This window comes from Chelonoidis abingdonii, chromosome 19, assembly GCF_003597395.2.
Source record: "Chelonoidis abingdonii isolate Lonesome George chromosome 19, CheloAbing_2.0, whole genome shotgun sequence".
Classification (NCBI taxonomy): Eukaryota; Metazoa; Chordata; order Testudines; family Testudinidae; genus Chelonoidis; species Chelonoidis abingdonii.
The window spans coordinates 20,358,580-20,374,893 of record NC_133787.1 but is presented as its reverse complement, the minus strand read 5'-3'; the positions used below and the strand labels follow the sequence as shown (position 1 = coordinate 20,374,893).

The window sequence follows — 16,314 nt, the reverse complement described above, 5'->3', positions numbered from 1 at the left end:
ACTATTCTCCCCACTGTAACTCTGTCAGTCAACTCACTTCTGTGATTCCTTAAATAGCTGATTAGATCAGGGATCATCCTGAAGGTGCATAGAAGAGAAACATTTAATATAATATTTTCTACGCAAATTGGTGCCTGGGACCATACAAAACTGTAGGTGCCTAGCACATAAAACATCCTCTGTGAGTTTGAGGCCATAGAAACTTTTATCACACAGTGCATAAAGTTTTCCTGTGTGAACCTGATTTTACACCGACAAGACTTGTTATATTTCTTCTTTAAAAACAAGGAAGTTCCTCCACAAAAAACATTATCTGAAAATTGACATTTGCTGAAGTAATGAAAATGATATGGACATGTAATACTAACTACATACTTTAGGTAGGCCAGGATTTTAATACTTTGGACTATATGTAATATATTAGTGATGTCTGTGTCAAAAGAGTTCATACTAACATCAGAGCTAAGGTTATTAAATGTAATGTTGAAGGTGAATGTTCACATAGATGCTGTTGTCTGATTGTATACATTATAATGGCCACCTATTTTAATTGGTACTGTACCAGAAAGGGACGAGCCCCTCCCAACACCAGAGTGGGCAGAGCCAGTGAGTCCTGCGCTCACTCCCCAAAGGTCCAGGCTCAGGACAGGAAGTATAAAAGCCCGACCTCAGAGCTCACTCGAGGAACGGATGCCGGAGAGGCCAGATGCCTCTGGCCTAACTTCCAGTTGGGAGACCCTGGCAACCTACGGCAGACCCAAAGACTGGCCTGACCTGCTGATGCCTAACGTGGCCCAGAGCTCAGAGGAGCTGCTCAGCCTGCCCCTTGCCAGTTACCCAGAGGACCCCATGGTGCTTAACCCCCCCGGAGGACACCGTCGAGACTCAGGTACCTCCAGAGGGGGAGTTTGGAAGTAGCCTGGGGGCAGCCAACTCAAGTCTGGTTGCAGCACTGCCAAAGCCTATGTCAGTCTGTTGGAGCCAGGATCCCCACTGCTGCAGCAGCAGGTCTTCTGCCGCTGCTAGGGCCCCAGGCTGAGACGCAGTGGAGTGGGTGGGCCTGTGTCCCGCCTCTGCGCCCAGCTTGTGGGTGGTATTCTCCCCCTCTCCCAAGCCCCTCTGAGCCAAGAACCTGAGCTTGTTGTTTACCTGCATTTGCTCAGCCCCTGCCTGAGGGCCTGAGCCACTGACTCTCTGCTGCCCCGGCCTGACCCCGGGCCTGGGCCTGCTAATCATATAACTGTTTGCTTAGCTCCTGCCTGAGTCATTGACTCTCTGCTGGCCTGCCCTGACCCAGGGACTGGGCTTGCTAAATACTGTTGCTCAGCTCCTGCCTGAGGACCTTAGCCCTTGACTCACTGTTGCCTGCTGACGATGGGCTGGTCGCAAATAACTATCTGTGTTTGCCTCTACTTCTGCCGCAGCAAGAGACTCCCACAGCCAGGCTAATTCCCCATCAACAACTGGACAGAAGTAGCGAGGTGGTGTGGTTCCCCACCACCCCGGAGAGGGACGAGCCCTGGCCAAACCGCTCCACAGGTACTATACATATTAAACCTTTACAAAACCTTGCAAATGCTTAGATTTTCTTAAAACTATTGCTGTAGTTAAGTATTTTTATATATGTTACTTCAGCAAATTTAACACTGAGTTAACGATGATTTTTGTCTGAAATAGCTGCTACACACAATATTGTCCTTCCGCTAATATACTTCCCAAAGGAAGCCTTCCCACTACACACTTTTGACCCACACTTCTGATATATGTCAAGTTTGCAAAATGATCTCCAGAATAACCCAAAAGGAAACAACTTTAGATTATCCTTTCATTAGTTACAGATCATGTCACCTCCAGTTAGGAAGACAATATACTATACGTCCAAGAGCCAGAGACCAGAACAATGTGCCTTGAATTAACAGAGCAGACTAAACTCTGCCTCAGGTGTGGCACTAGTTATTGGTTAAAACTGGACCATGTGATTCTGAAGTATAGATAGGCAAATCTATGTTTATTAAAGCACATAATTTGATAGAAACTACGTAGAATGAAAATAATTGTCAGTTTGTTCAGTTTAAAAGCTTTCTTCCAAATGGCAATGTAAAACAACATAACAGGGTTAGAAGATGTTAATGTAGCCACCAGATGGAGCCATCTGTGTAATAAAAGCAGTTTGAATGGAAATCATATTTCGTTTATTGTACTAGATACTTTTCTGTTTCAACAAGAACAACTCTGACTTTTCTGCTATATATTCCTCAATATCTAGCCAGCCTATTCAAAAAGTTTGATGGGAATTTTTGACACGTAGTGTTAGAGTGAATAGGTTAGTACTGAAACTAGAATATTTCTAAAATGATAGTACCTTACCTATGTCATCCGGTGCAGTTTGCTATACACATACCGGGTAAAATCCTGGCTGCAGGGATGTCAGTGGCAAAACACTCATTGACTACTTCAGTGTGGCCAAGATTTCACCCGTGGTGCATATATATTTACAGTAATATCATACCCTAACTAGGATACATTCATCGTTACTGAATATTTGTATCTTTGTTTTGCTGGTATTTTACCTTGGAAAAAATATAGCAAGTTAATGAAATCTCCAGTCACCTGCCCCTAATAAACTATGACTATGTGTCTTTTATTGGAGTTTTAAGTGAGCATTTAGTTTCCTTCCCCTGAATATTGCCAGACTCCAGTGCTCCAAACACCTCCCCCCTTTGGAAAGCTGCTTACAGTTGGAATTATTCGCCTTTTAAACAATTTACATGACATTTTGTTTCTTTATTCTTTTTTGTTTTGTTTTGTTAAATTAAATGCCTTTTGCATGTAAGTCATAAAAACCAAGAGCACCAGTAGGCCTGTAACATTTTGAGATGTTACCCTGAGAGGGTTATTTTATGTGATCATATAAAGCGTGGGAGGTTAAGAAGTCCCAAGAGTAACCACAGGGAGGGAAAGAAAGACACAGAGATGAGAAGCTTTCTTTCTTATTGGTTTCCTCGTTCATTCCTCTCACCTCCCACAGAGGAGTCTAATGGGAGATGGTTTACTTTAGCATCAGAGAGATGGTATTATAATAAGGCTTCAGTGGCAAAGAAACAAAAACAATCAGTTAATAATCCATGCTTTGGAAACACAACCTAGGGTTTTTTTGTTTGTTTGTTTTTTACAGTAGACAACTTTTTGTAGATTTTACTGTTGTTAAGAAACATTGTGTTGTTTCTGAAGCCATATGTGACACAGCTGTCCAACATTCTTTTAGTTCATCGTTTGCTTGATTACATATGGTAGTGTATCAGACTGTCACGCCATATCGCACCAAATGGATGACTGAAACAAACCAGGATGAAGGGAGGGCAGAGGTACCCTTGGATGAGCCTGCTTGGTCTAGGGACACTCCTTGGTTGCATTTTTGTTTATTTGTTTGAGTTGCTTAGCTAAAATTTGGGGGAAGGGGAGGGTTAAGAAAAAAACATATGAAAACCCTCTCAAAGTCATTTTTTTAAAAAAATTTTCAGTAAATAACACTAAGGATCTTGTGTGCAACTAGAAGTAGCAGATGCTTCCCTGGATGCTTGGTACAGCTTCCCAAACAAGGGCCAAGATCCAACAGAATGCTCAAACTCAGGCTGACCTCCTCAGGCAGGCAGGATGTGAAATAAACACTCCTGGACTACACAATGAGACTACTCAGTCCAGCTCCTTGTAGTATAGGCAGGTCCTGTTAGCATTACCAGAGGTCTGTCTTGTCCCTGGTTTTCTTGTGTAGGCTTTTGAGTTCTTTGCTCTTGTTGCAGCATTGAAAAGGGTTCCTGCTGGAACCCTTCTCTGCCATCTTTCTAGAGATGTCCATACATACTGCTTTATTCTTGTGATTTTTTGTAAGGGCTTTCTGCACCCTTGCTTCTCCCGAGATGGTGGAAAACTCAGTGATTTCTGCACAGCTCTATGAAGGTGCCCGTGTCATTGTATGGTAGTACAGGTTGTACAGAAGTAGTAATACCCGGCTCAAATGCTGAGGTATGCGAATCCAGGAGCAAATGGACCGGTCCTGGTTTCTGGCCAGCATTTAAACAGGGAAGATGACATCTGGATAACATGACCTCAGAAGAGTGGAGAGTACACAGGTAAACAGGCTGATCCTGATGACATGCAAAGCAGTGTGGGATAGCAGTTGGCGAACTGCCATCCTAGTGCGAATGAGCAGTGTGGGCACATGAACATTAGTCCACACTAACTCATCCACAATTAACTTAATCCGCTTTCAAACTGGATTATGGAATACATATTACTTGGTCAATTAGAGTGCTTTGAAAGAGTGTGGCATATATATGAAGGTCATTTGAATATGCACTGGTTAAAGTTAGTGCAATTTAAACCTCCCATGTAGACAGGCCCCAAGTGTTTGCCGAATCAAGACCTTTAAAATACCAAAGAGATTACATTTGATTAGGCTAGTGACCTATTCTTTGCATAGGAGTGTAAACAGAGTATGTTACTTCTGGCTTTGAATATCTTATTTTATAGAAAAATATTGCTATATTCAGCCGTAAAGAATTCAGATCAGTATTGCTCACACTTAGTGTTATTACATTGTTTGGGCCATTATAGCCTAGACCATCTAAAGATTAACAAGTCTACTACAGCCTTAGCTAAGAGTCAGCTAGCTTTTAGCTCATGCAGTGGAGGCTCATGTATGAAGCTTCAGAAGTCCCAGGTTCGATCCCAGTGTTACATGTGTACATGGCCAGCAAAGCAGGTTTATTTGCAACAGGGTGGATTTGATTTAAATCACTAGTCAGGAAGACTTGATTTAATCATGGATTTCTACATAAAAGTTCATTCTTGTTGGTTGTTATAACCTTAGTACATAGTCTTCACAACTCAGAGATAGATGTAGGTTTCATTTTTAGAAGGTACACACTATACATTTTTAAGTGATTTATGTTGAAATCTTTTCAGATTAGTTTTACAGCTATATCAGAAAATGAATGATTGGTTATTTCATTTACCAAAGGTAAGTGAAGCAGATATTTATGAAGTCATTGGGAGGTAAACTATCTCCAATTCAACAGATTAGTCATTAATATTTGGAGGATTTTCTTGCTATGCTGTATTACAGTGGTTCCCAACCTTTTTCGTCTGGCAGGCGCCAGACGACAAGCCACGGAGGACTGTGGCGGCGGACGAGCATCCGCCGAAATGCCGCTGACAAGCGGCATCATCTAGAGGCGTTGCCGCCGAAATGCCGCCGAATTTTGGTGGCATTTCGGCAGATTCTCGTCCACCGGCCAGTACGCAGGCGCACTTAGACTCCCTGGCAGGCACCCTGGCGCCCTCAGGCAGCTCGTTGGGGACTCCTGCTGTATTAAGAGGAGAACATCACCAGACAGACATTTAAATTGTTTTATTTAACTAAAACAACAACGTTATGTATTCTAGATTTTTTCTTCAACAGCAAACACAATGTTTTAACAAAACAAACATGAATTTTTGAAGTTAGTTAAACATTCAAGTTTTTTAAAATCAGGTTTGTTTTTGTTAAAATGTTTTTTAACTAAAATAGTTTAATAAAATATTTAAAAAAAACATTAAATTGACTTTGTCAGCCAGGTCAACATGATAAACTTAAAATATTGGCTTCTGCAGCTAACTCAGTCATCTTCACCTTCATTTTTCTGTTTGTTCATAATCTGGAAAAGAAAAACAAGCTTTCCTGCTTTTTCAGGTCCCAAACGATTTCTCAATTTGGAATGAATTAGTCCAAAGGAAGAAAATATATTCTTCTAAGCAGCAGGAAGAAGAACTGTGTCTAAAGTGGAAGATTAATCAACAGTCTCTGAACAGTCTAAATGACTTTCATCCCCTCACTGGTGTGACCGTTCTTTAAGAATGCCACAGCAAACATTGTTTTGAATGGCTCTTAGTCCAAACTGGCCTTCTTTAGGCCCTGCGGCCGTTATAAGTGTTCCCCATCTAGTGAGAGAAATGGTAAATGGGAGATCTCACATCAATGATAGGCTACATTCAAAAGACCGTCAAGATTTCTGGAGTAGCTGCTCAATAAGTTTCACTTTTGTTTCATCCGCCCTGTCCTCCTCTCACATGGTTATTCTATCCACATGTCTTCTCCTTGTCCAGATCTATTCCACCCCCAACAATTGTCTGTTCGTTGAAACTTTGCACATTTAGAGAGAGGTAAGGGATTGATTCTGTGTACACAAATTTGCAGAGGGACAATAGGGTTGAGGTCTATTATTTCTCACCTCTATATATTTATTTAAACACATTTTTGCTGTTAACAAGCATGTTATCTCCAGAGACACAAATCCACAGTTTGAGAACTGCAAAACTAAGCATCTCTGATGGTATCTTCTAGACTGAGTACTGAGTTCCATTGGGAGATAGAAAGATTAACCTAAATAATCTATACAGAAGCCCCTGGAACTTCATAAGATTGGGTCTCTAATCTATGAACTGTTGGAACTCATTTACAAAACTTTTCTTAAACATTACATGAACATATTGTCTCACACTATAGAATAAATATTTATAATCTTTATTCCATTATCAGATATCTTTGAGCTATAATTTAAAAAACTATCTTTAAATTAAAAAATATGATTAAAAAAATCATTGATTTTTATCCACCTTGATTTGCGATATTAGAAAAGATAGGATGCCCACCAACCCTGTTAAGTCTTAAACATTCATTCCATAACAACATGAGAGCAACTGTCCAGTTTGACAGGTCCATTTTGGACAGCTTTAAGATGAAAAGTGGAGTGAAACAAGGATATGTTCTTCCCCCTACACTCTTTGGAATCTTCTTCTCGGTACTCTGGAACTGTGCATTTAAGGAGATGAAAGATAGAGTGTTTCTCCACACAAGATTACATCAGAAACTCTTCAAACTGTCGCGACTTAAGTCAAAGACCAAAGTAAAAAAGGCTCTGATCAGGGGACTTCTGTTCACTGATGCTGCTGCCCTCATAGCCCATGATGAAGATCTACTACAAGAACTCATGGACGGACTGCCTGTCAGCTGCTTGTCAGGCATTTGCACTCACCATCAACATCAAGAAAATGGGTCTATTAGGACAGGGGATTCCACAAGATCCTTCAGTCACCCTAAATGCAAACCAGCTAGAAGTAGTCGAAAAGTTCAGATATTTATGTTCTACAGCGACCACCAGCCTCTCACTGGATGGAGAACTAAATGTTCACATTGGAAAGGCTGCCACCACCACCTTTAGCAGATTAACTAAAAGAGCATGGAACAACTCAAAGCTGACCATCAAGACCAAAATGCTAGTGCACCAAGCTTGCATCTTCAGCACTTGTGTATGGCAGGAAACATGGACAACTTATGCTCATCGGGAGAAAAGGTTAAACAGTTTCCCCCTACGTTGTTTATGCCGTATATTCAACACCAAATGGCAAGATTAGTCACCAGTGCAGATGTTCTTCAAAGGGCAGATTTACCAACCATGACAGCCCTACTCAAGCAAAGACAACTGTGCTGGCTGGACCATCCGAGTAGGTTGGAAGACGGATGCATACCTAAGGACATGCTATACGGGGAGCTATCAGAGGGAGTAAGAACAACAGGATATCCCAAGCTTCGCTATAAAGACACATGCAAGTGAGATATGAAGGAATTTGGTATTGATCCAGACCAATGGGAAATCTTGGCAAGTGATCATAACAAGTGGCGCCATCAGGGTATCAAAGTGACAAAAAGTCCTGTGGCACCTTATAGACTTAAAGAAGTATTGAAGCATGAGCTTTCGTGGGTGAATACCCACTTTGTCAGATGCATCAAAGTCCATGACAGGAGCTAGTTCCTACAGCTTGAAGAGAAAAGAGCCCTGTAGAAAACAAGCAGCTCCCAACTAAGATATATACATTTGCAATAATTGCCAAAGATCATGCCAATCTTGGCTTGGCCTATTCAGTCACATGAGACATTGAAAACCATCTACAGGGTAGCCTGCAATTCCCATGTCTAGATTCGTAGATGAGAGGATGCCAACAATGTGCACCATGAACACCTGCCCCCTGCTTCCCCCCCCCCCCCCACCCCCGTACTATAGCAAACGCAGTTGCAGTAAAGTGAAATCATACAGGTGAACTAATATTTGCTAGTATCTGTGGGGGCCTGCTGCTGGGAGTGCTTCCCCAGGGGTGATTTAGTCTGTGCAGGATAAAGCAGACAACAACTCCGGGTTGCTCGCTGGGGCGAGGGGCTCGAACGCTAACTTTGCAAACAAACCCCCCATTCCCTGGGGAGCTGGGCAATACAGCACAATCATGCTAAGCGGTGACCCAGGGTTCTGCTGCTGGGGCCCTGTCTGGACGGGCGGGAGGGCGGAGAGCCATTGAACCAAAGCTGTTAAACCCTATTGAATCACGGAACTACTTCAGGCATCTGTGGGGATGGGAGAGCAGAGGCACCCTGCCGGCTGAACTGCTTTCCAAGCCCCTCTCACGGGCAGGAGGGGCCTAGCGCTCTCGCCCACCCGCCCGCGCGGCTGTGTAGGCAAACCTAAGGCGCTCGGCGGGGACGAGCACAACCCTCCACTCACGCCCCCCGCTCGTTCTCGCTCCCTGGCCCCACCCCCCAGCCACGCCCGCCGGCTCCTACCGCGCGCGCCGCTCGCATCGGGCCGCTTCGCAACTGAAACTTCCGGCCCTTGCTACTGGCCCGCCAGCCTCCCGACTAACCGCGGCACAAGGGTAGCGGCCTGGGCTGACCAGCACACCCGCGGGACACGCGGCCGCGGCACGCGCCGGCGCACGCGGTAGGTTACACCGCGCCACCCCCGCGCTGCTGCGCCGGCACGGCGGGGCGCTACACGCACGACCGACCCCAGGGCTGCTATCTGAGACGGCGCACACCAGACAGCGCCACCCCACACGCCCAACGCCCGCCGCGCGCGCCCACCCGCGCCGCCGCTATACCACCACCACGAGATCCGCTGCTCCGCTCGCGCGGCACGCGCCCGCCGGGCGCGCGCACACGCACGCACGCCGCGGCGCGCAGCCGCGCGGCACCGCGCCGGCGACGCGGCGGCCAACAGACGACCGCGCTGCTGGCGCGCGGCCCAGGCCGCCGCGCGGCGCTAGAGAGCAGGCCCCCACGCGCTGCTCGCGGGGGAGCCGCGCGCGGCGCGCTACCACGACGACGCACACACCGCGGGCTCGCTGCGCGGCGCAGGCTCGCGGGGCGCGTACAGCAGAGCCCCCCCCCCCCCCCACCGCCGCCCGCGGCACCTGCTGGCGGGGCACGGGGCCGCGGCGGCTACAGCCAGAGACCACGGCGCCTGCTGGGGGGAGAGGGGGCTGCTGGGGTGCACGGACGTGGGGTACAGAAGGAGCGGGGCTGCTGGGGCGGGGTGTCTAAAAGAGAAAGAAGCGCCTGCCGCGGGCACCCCGCGGTTTGCGCGTTCTGCGCGCGCGCGCGGGACGGGGGTACGGCGGTAGCCCCAGCTGAATGCGGCTCCGAGCGCAGCAACCTCCTCTCTGCCAGCTCCCGTGGCCAGACGCCCTGCCTCGGCTTCTCGCTGGGGCCTCGCCGGAGCCCAGTCGGGAGGTCCGGCTTGCGCGCACAATCGCCGGCGGGCAGTGACCCCTTTTCGGGGTGTAAACTGCTGTCACGTGGCCAGATGTGTGTGTGCCACCCCTGGGGCCAGCCTCGGTCACGCGGGGCCCACAAAGCCCTGTTGGCACAACCGCGAACTCCGAACGCAGGCCTGCCTCGATGCGTGTAGCAAGCCTCTAGGGCCGTGCGTTCCTCCCCGTTACATTTTGGCTGGTGTAGTACAGGGTGTGTCTGGCCTCAACCCCAGCTCCAGAGGCTTTTCACGCTGATGTGGGAGATTTCCCTGCTTAGAGTTCCCAAAGGGCTGAAAAAGTGGAGCTGTTGTCTGATTTGGGGATTTTTTCCGTAGTAGGTATGAAAATGTTCTTCTCAAAAGATAAAACCAAAACCTATGCTTTTTTGTGGGTGTAGTTATTTGAAATGAGATTATTTATTAACATTTTGTCAGGCCGCAAGAAAGTATAAAGAATTGGCATTCGGCAAATACTTAAACCTTAGACTGAATATTAAAGAAACTTTTTGAATGTATCAGATGAGCACAGTTTTGTGTTGCTTGCTGGGGTCCTTAGAAGATGTTCTTCTTTGCCATTTTGCCCACAAGGTTTGTAAACTTGACAGCCATCATTTTTGGCTGGTCATACGATGCAAGTTGTTATAATTGTAGGGCATCCAGAATACACAAGATGTATTCTTCTGACCCCAGATATGCTTAGAGTCAAGAAATTCTAGGACAACTGGGAAGCAGGAAAATGTGAGAATATGGAAGGATGAGATTTACATTAGGATACAGTTAAAGATGGTTTCCTCATAGTTTAAATAAGCCTGTGCAATATGTTATACTCAGAGAGATGTGATGGCTGTTCGAAGGTTGAGCATCCCTATCTTAAGCGAATGATAAATGGGGCAAATAAGTGATCGATTAACTTTAGCCAAGGTCACACCAGCTCACCCATGGTAGAATTTGGAATAGAACATGTGTTCTTGGCTCCCAAGCTGCAGCTCTAACTCTAGAAGCATCCGCACTGGACTACTGGGTCCATTGTCTAGCTGGTATAAAGTGGGGAGGTGAGGATGCAGGATTAATGGATGTTTAATCCTGATGTGTTCAGCAAGGAGGGTCTTGTCATTCTCTAGAAGCAGGTGAGTCTTTTTGGTGGTGTTTTTTTTTCTTTGGTTTTAGGCAGTCTCCATGCCTGCCTAATAATTTTTTCTTTTCGCCCTCACAACTTAGGTTCAGTTGTTTTTAATTGGTCTCTGCTGGTTTTCCATTGACTGTTTTGGGATTGGCCAAGGGGAGGCATTATAACCTTTCATTAGCATCACTGGTTTGATTAGGGAAGGATGACAGCTTTCTCTATTTGCCTGAATGAGTCATCCAGATACTGGTGACTAAATTTTGGGCTTTAATTGTGGTCTCGGTGCAGCGCTTGTGTGGTCTTGGTGGCAGCGCTGCTCGTTGGGTGTTAAAAAACGCACCTCAATGAGCAGCGTAGTTCCAAGCACTGGGGAAATTTCGTTTACACTTGTGCTTAGCAGTGCTGAACTTGAAGCAACTCAGGGGGGTGTTTTTTTCACACGCCTGGGTGAGAAGTTGGCAACACTGTAACATTGGCCAGTGTAGACAAGCCTTTTACTCCAAGACCATAAAGCCATACTTCAGAATAAGTACATTATACTGAAAAGTTACCATGTACATACATCTTGCAATGATTCTGAACTGATGAATTCTGCAAGCTGTCATAGGTATGTTTAGCATGTTACTTCTTCATCGGGTAAATATCCTTGTAAATTTGATACGAGTGTGTGGTCTGAGGTGAGCGTTATTTGCAAAAAACATGGGACTCTTGCCAAGTGGTTTCTAGGTTACATGTAAATGATTAGGATTTTAGGCGCACAGTCCATTCAAGACAGCAGAAGTACCTGTGGCCCTTCCTCTAGAGAGGAAGATCCTCCTTTTGTAGATAGGTTTTATGTTTTTACTCTTGGAATTCTTTTTAATTGGGCACGCTTCTGCTACAGCAGTTTGTGGACTTCTGCCCCTAGATAACCATGGAGGTTATGTGGACTTCTGAGTCACTATGGTAGACGTCTAGTCTCTGGGATCATATGGTGAACTGTGTAACAACGCAGGGCCAATCATCAGCTGCAGAGTTACTAGGGGAGATGTCTCAAAAGCTTCTGTAATCAACAGCCATTTAATGGATGATTATGAAATTAAGAATATGCTAATGTATATTGGAAATGCATAAAGGGATAATATTAGAAATTAGAGGCTGATCTAATGGGGAGGCCTTTGAGCTTCCCTCCTGGGCGTTTAGGTGTGTATTCTTTACTTCAAATCAGGATACAATGTGAAGATCACTCGTAGGTGCTATGTATGCTTCTACTAGATATGACTTAAGAATCTGCCAACAATTGTCAGAGTGTCTCGTCACTGCTTTTTACTGTCACCTTAGCAGCAGTGGACTCCAACGCTTTTTTACACCCAAGATCGCTTTTATAAATTAAGGGCACATCCAGGGTCTACTCTGCCCTGTCCTGAAAAGCCCTGCCCGCCATCCTTTACAGGGCCGGGGTATGGGGCCAGGAGTGGGGGTGCGGGCTCTGGGCTGGGGACCGAGGTGCAGTGGTGGGAGGGGGCTCTGGGCTGCGCTTGGGGCAGGGGTTGGGCTGCAAGAAGAGTATGGGGTACTGGCTGGGGATCAGGGCTGGGTCTTGGGGTTCAGGAGGGGGTTCAGGTTACAGAACGGGAATGGGGAGCTGGGCTTGTGGAAGGGGCTAGGGATTGGGGTGCTGGCTCCGGAGATCAGGGCTGGGTTTGGAGCCTGGCCTTACCACTGGCAGCAACTTTACCTCTGGCAGCTCCCAATCGGCGGTGGGCGCAGCGAGACTCAGGAGGCTCTCTGCCCCCCCGCCACCACACCATTCCCAGAAACGGGGCCAGTGTGTCGCCTGGATGGGGGAGGACATGGCTCCGTGACGCTGCCCCTCTTGCAAGCACCGCCCGCAGCTCTCCCGGCCGTGGGAGCTGTGGAGTGTGCTTGCAGGCAGGAAGCGCATGCAATGCGAGGGAAACCCGCCCTGGGAGCGGCATGAGGCTGGGGGTAGACAAAGGGAGTCTGCCTTAAGTGGCAGCCACACTTTGCTGCTGGAGATCCAATTGACTGGGAATCCTCTAGGATTGACAAGTCAATTGTGATCGACTGGTTGGTGACGCACTGCCATTAGTCAGTCACATAGCTAGCGAGTAGAGGTGGCTGTAATTAGCAGCAGGAATGCTATTGGTTATCTGTATACATACTTGATTTGAAGATGGGTCACGGAGTTTGGATTTGAGTTGGCTTGTTATGATAATTGTGAAGCCTGTAATGATGCTGTATAGGTTGTTTTGGGAAGTATTGTAGCTATTTTCTGAATTCATATGGTGTGTTAATTCAGAATGGAATTTTAACAGGAAGGCACCATGGGCAAGGAGGAGTGTGGATCAGTAGCTAGCTCATCCACCTACAAACCAAGAGAGTTGGCTCAACCCCTGGATGTACTTATCAGAGTTTGGCATGTGAGGAGGCCGCAAGTGGGCAACCGTGGAGAACAATGGCTTTTTGCTTGTGTAAAAAGGATACTCCCTGACGTAGGGGAAGGAGGAGCGGCAGGGAGGGGAGGGAGGGACATTCAGAATATCAGGGTTGGAAGGGACCTCAGGAGGTATCTAGTCCAGCCTCCTGCTAACAGCAGGAGGCATCTCCAGACACATTTTTGCCCCATAAAAAACACAAAAAAACACGAAGATCTCCCTGAATGCCCCACGCAAGGATTGAACTCTCAAAACCCTGGCTTTAGCAGGCCAATCCTCAAACCAACATGTTTTTCAGGGGACCCGAGATGGTGTTTTGGCAGAAGGAAAGAGCTAGATGAAGAGAAACTAACGTTGACCCATGGGGGGGGTGGAACCTTCTGGCGTTCATATGGCTTATGTTTGATTTCAATGGGCATTAAGCAGCGTTAGGTGCCTAGGCACTTTGAAAATCGCAACTAGTGCCTCTTTATATCTTTATCTAAATCTCTCTTGAAATCTGGCTCTTGTTGACCAGAACAATCTGTCAGTTCACTAAGATATGCTTCCTTTGTTTTGAAAGTCAGCTAGCTGGTAAATTCAAAATATACATTGATAACATCTACTCTTTTTTTTCGCCTCTATGTATCCAGCCACTTGAAGGTAAACTTTTGCTTAGCTAATAAGCAATTAGATTTTAAAAATGCTGGGTTGAACATCTTTCATTGAGTTCCAGTTCCTTCAACAATGCAGGCTTGACTGAATTCGGTATAAAAAATGATCTAGTAATAAAAAATGAGTGATTTCAAACCAACATCTAACATAATGGAATGTCAAAATGAAGGATCTGAATAAATGTAAATGTTAAGTTATAATAATTACTTAAATGTTATGTGTACCTGATTACCAAAAGGAAGTACCCGAACAATTATTGTACAATGGTATTTGTTGCAAATCACATATTTTTAATAGGTTACCAATGAATGAGAATTTAACCTCTCTTTAGGAAATAACTAGAGTACACATGCAACACAAGATTAAAATTACTTATGTAAAATAGGGTTTCCTGTTTGTTGATTTAAATCATGATAAAATCAGTAGTTTAAATCACTTGATTTAAAGCATCCAGCCTGCTGCAGACATGCTGTTTGCAGACCTGTTAATATTTTAACTGGATGTCTTTTCTTGACTATTTTAAAACAAATGTTTGAATTACAATGCGGAACTCGATTAGGCTGTTGTTACATTATCCCATTTTTGAAAATTGGTAAGTAAGCAGTTCTGTGTGAATTTGTTCTTGATCAACTCCACACGTGGCTCACTGACAGGGACGGTGAGTCAACAGATGCAGTGATCTAAGTAGTATACTGAAGAGGAGGCAGATAGTTTCAGTTACTAAAATTCACATCTAATTGCAGGAAACAGGTGAGCTGGAAGGAAACTGGTGTGTGGAATAGGGAAGGCTTGTGACTGCTCAATAGGCTACATGTGCAATCAAACCCCATTGTGGTATGTTCACATATGACATTTTTAATAATTGGTACTTCCTATTTCCATTCAGTGTCATAGTAATAAAGAATAATTTGCAGATGAGAGAAGTAAATTAGGGGCAGAATTATTGAACATGTGTCTTGCATGAATAACTTTTGTCTAGTGAATACAGTAAATTTCACACGTAAATGGTTTTTGGATGAGAGTAAACCAGTTGAGGTGGATTGTCTTAGCCATTATTAGGTGCAGACTTTCAGAACTTCCAGGATCTATTCAGTGCATTTTTATAATAAAGTACCGTATTATTACAGTACCGTATAGTGTGGAAATATTATCTGGCAGTGCCTACCCTGCCTCTTTCAAGGCAGTCGTTAATGCCTTGTAATGGAGAATATTTGAATTGGGGCATCTTGTGTAGAATGGCTTAAAACCTCTTGGTGAAATTGTTGTGTAATTTTTAACAATCTGATTTTGAGCTTAGTTAGAGTTTAATATTCAGGACCACACATTTGGTGTTTAAGAAAAAAGCATTTTTGATTTTTTGATTTTTTTTTTTAAAGGCATAACCTTCATTTGTTGTGTGAGACGCTGTCCTGCCCTTGGCTTATGAGCATACGAGCTTTTCGGTGGCATTACCTACCTTTTGAATTAGGTCATTTAGTTTAAACAAGTAGAACTTCAAATGAGATCATCAGCTGTGGGCTTCAGTTATTAACCCTTGTAATTGTCCATGTGTTTCATTCCCAGAGATTAGCTCTAAGGGCACTGGTCATGTATTCATGGACGCACGATTTTACATAAATTAGCTCACATATGCCTCCCAGTTCTTAGATCTTTATTTTTATGTTATTTGAGGAAGGGGTGTGGGGACGTTAAAATTCAAATTCTCTACGCTTGGAGTAATTTATCATTCTTGCCACTATTAGTGTGTGTCGCCATACACAAAAGCTGCAGATTTGCTCTGGCTACTCTTTTTATCATTGTCTAAGCTGATTAGCTGACTCGAGATCTACAACACATCGTATTTTCTTAAAATATTAGTGAATTACAGAAAATTTAAAGGAAGAAGAAACTGAACAAAATTGCACGTATAAAAAAGCATTACTTCTGGAGGGCAAGCGGGAGCCCATTAGCCCTTGGCTTCTTTGATGTTTTGTATCAGTCTGTTGTCTGCTGCGGAGCACCAGAATGAAGCCCACGCATACTTACATTGGCCACTGAAACACATTGATACGTGGTATTTCTGGTCATTAATTGCCCTGATTTCCTTTAACTTGGTAGCTTATCCAGTTTGAGAAACCTGAGACATCGTTTATATATGTGCTCATATATCTACTGAAGTAGAAGGACTAAACAGGGATTGGCAATTCTTTGGCACGTACATGACAGGCCTGCTAGGGATAAGCCCCTGGCAGGCCGGGGCCGGTTTTGTTTACTTGCATCCGCAGGTTGCCATGACAGCTCCACTGCTGTGGTTGCCGTTCCAGGCCAATGGGGGCTGTATGTATACTGTATATATGTTTTATAGGTCCATCCCAGCTGGCATTTCTGAGGTCTAACCAATAATCCTGAATCCCACTGATTGCGAATAAGATAATGGCCAGTCTACTCATAACTAGTACCTGACTGAACTTGTTTGATACTCGGCAGAGATAAGTGCTTT

General features: G+C 45.0%; 1 protein-coding gene across 1 annotated transcript in view; it reads left to right on the top strand.

Moving 5' to 3' along the window:
- Nucleotides 1–16,314, top strand: part of C19H19orf12 (chromosome 19 C19orf12 homolog) — a 56,585-nt gene that overhangs the window by 18,014 nt on the left and 22,257 nt on the right. The gene's annotated exons all lie outside the window — the stretch shown is intronic.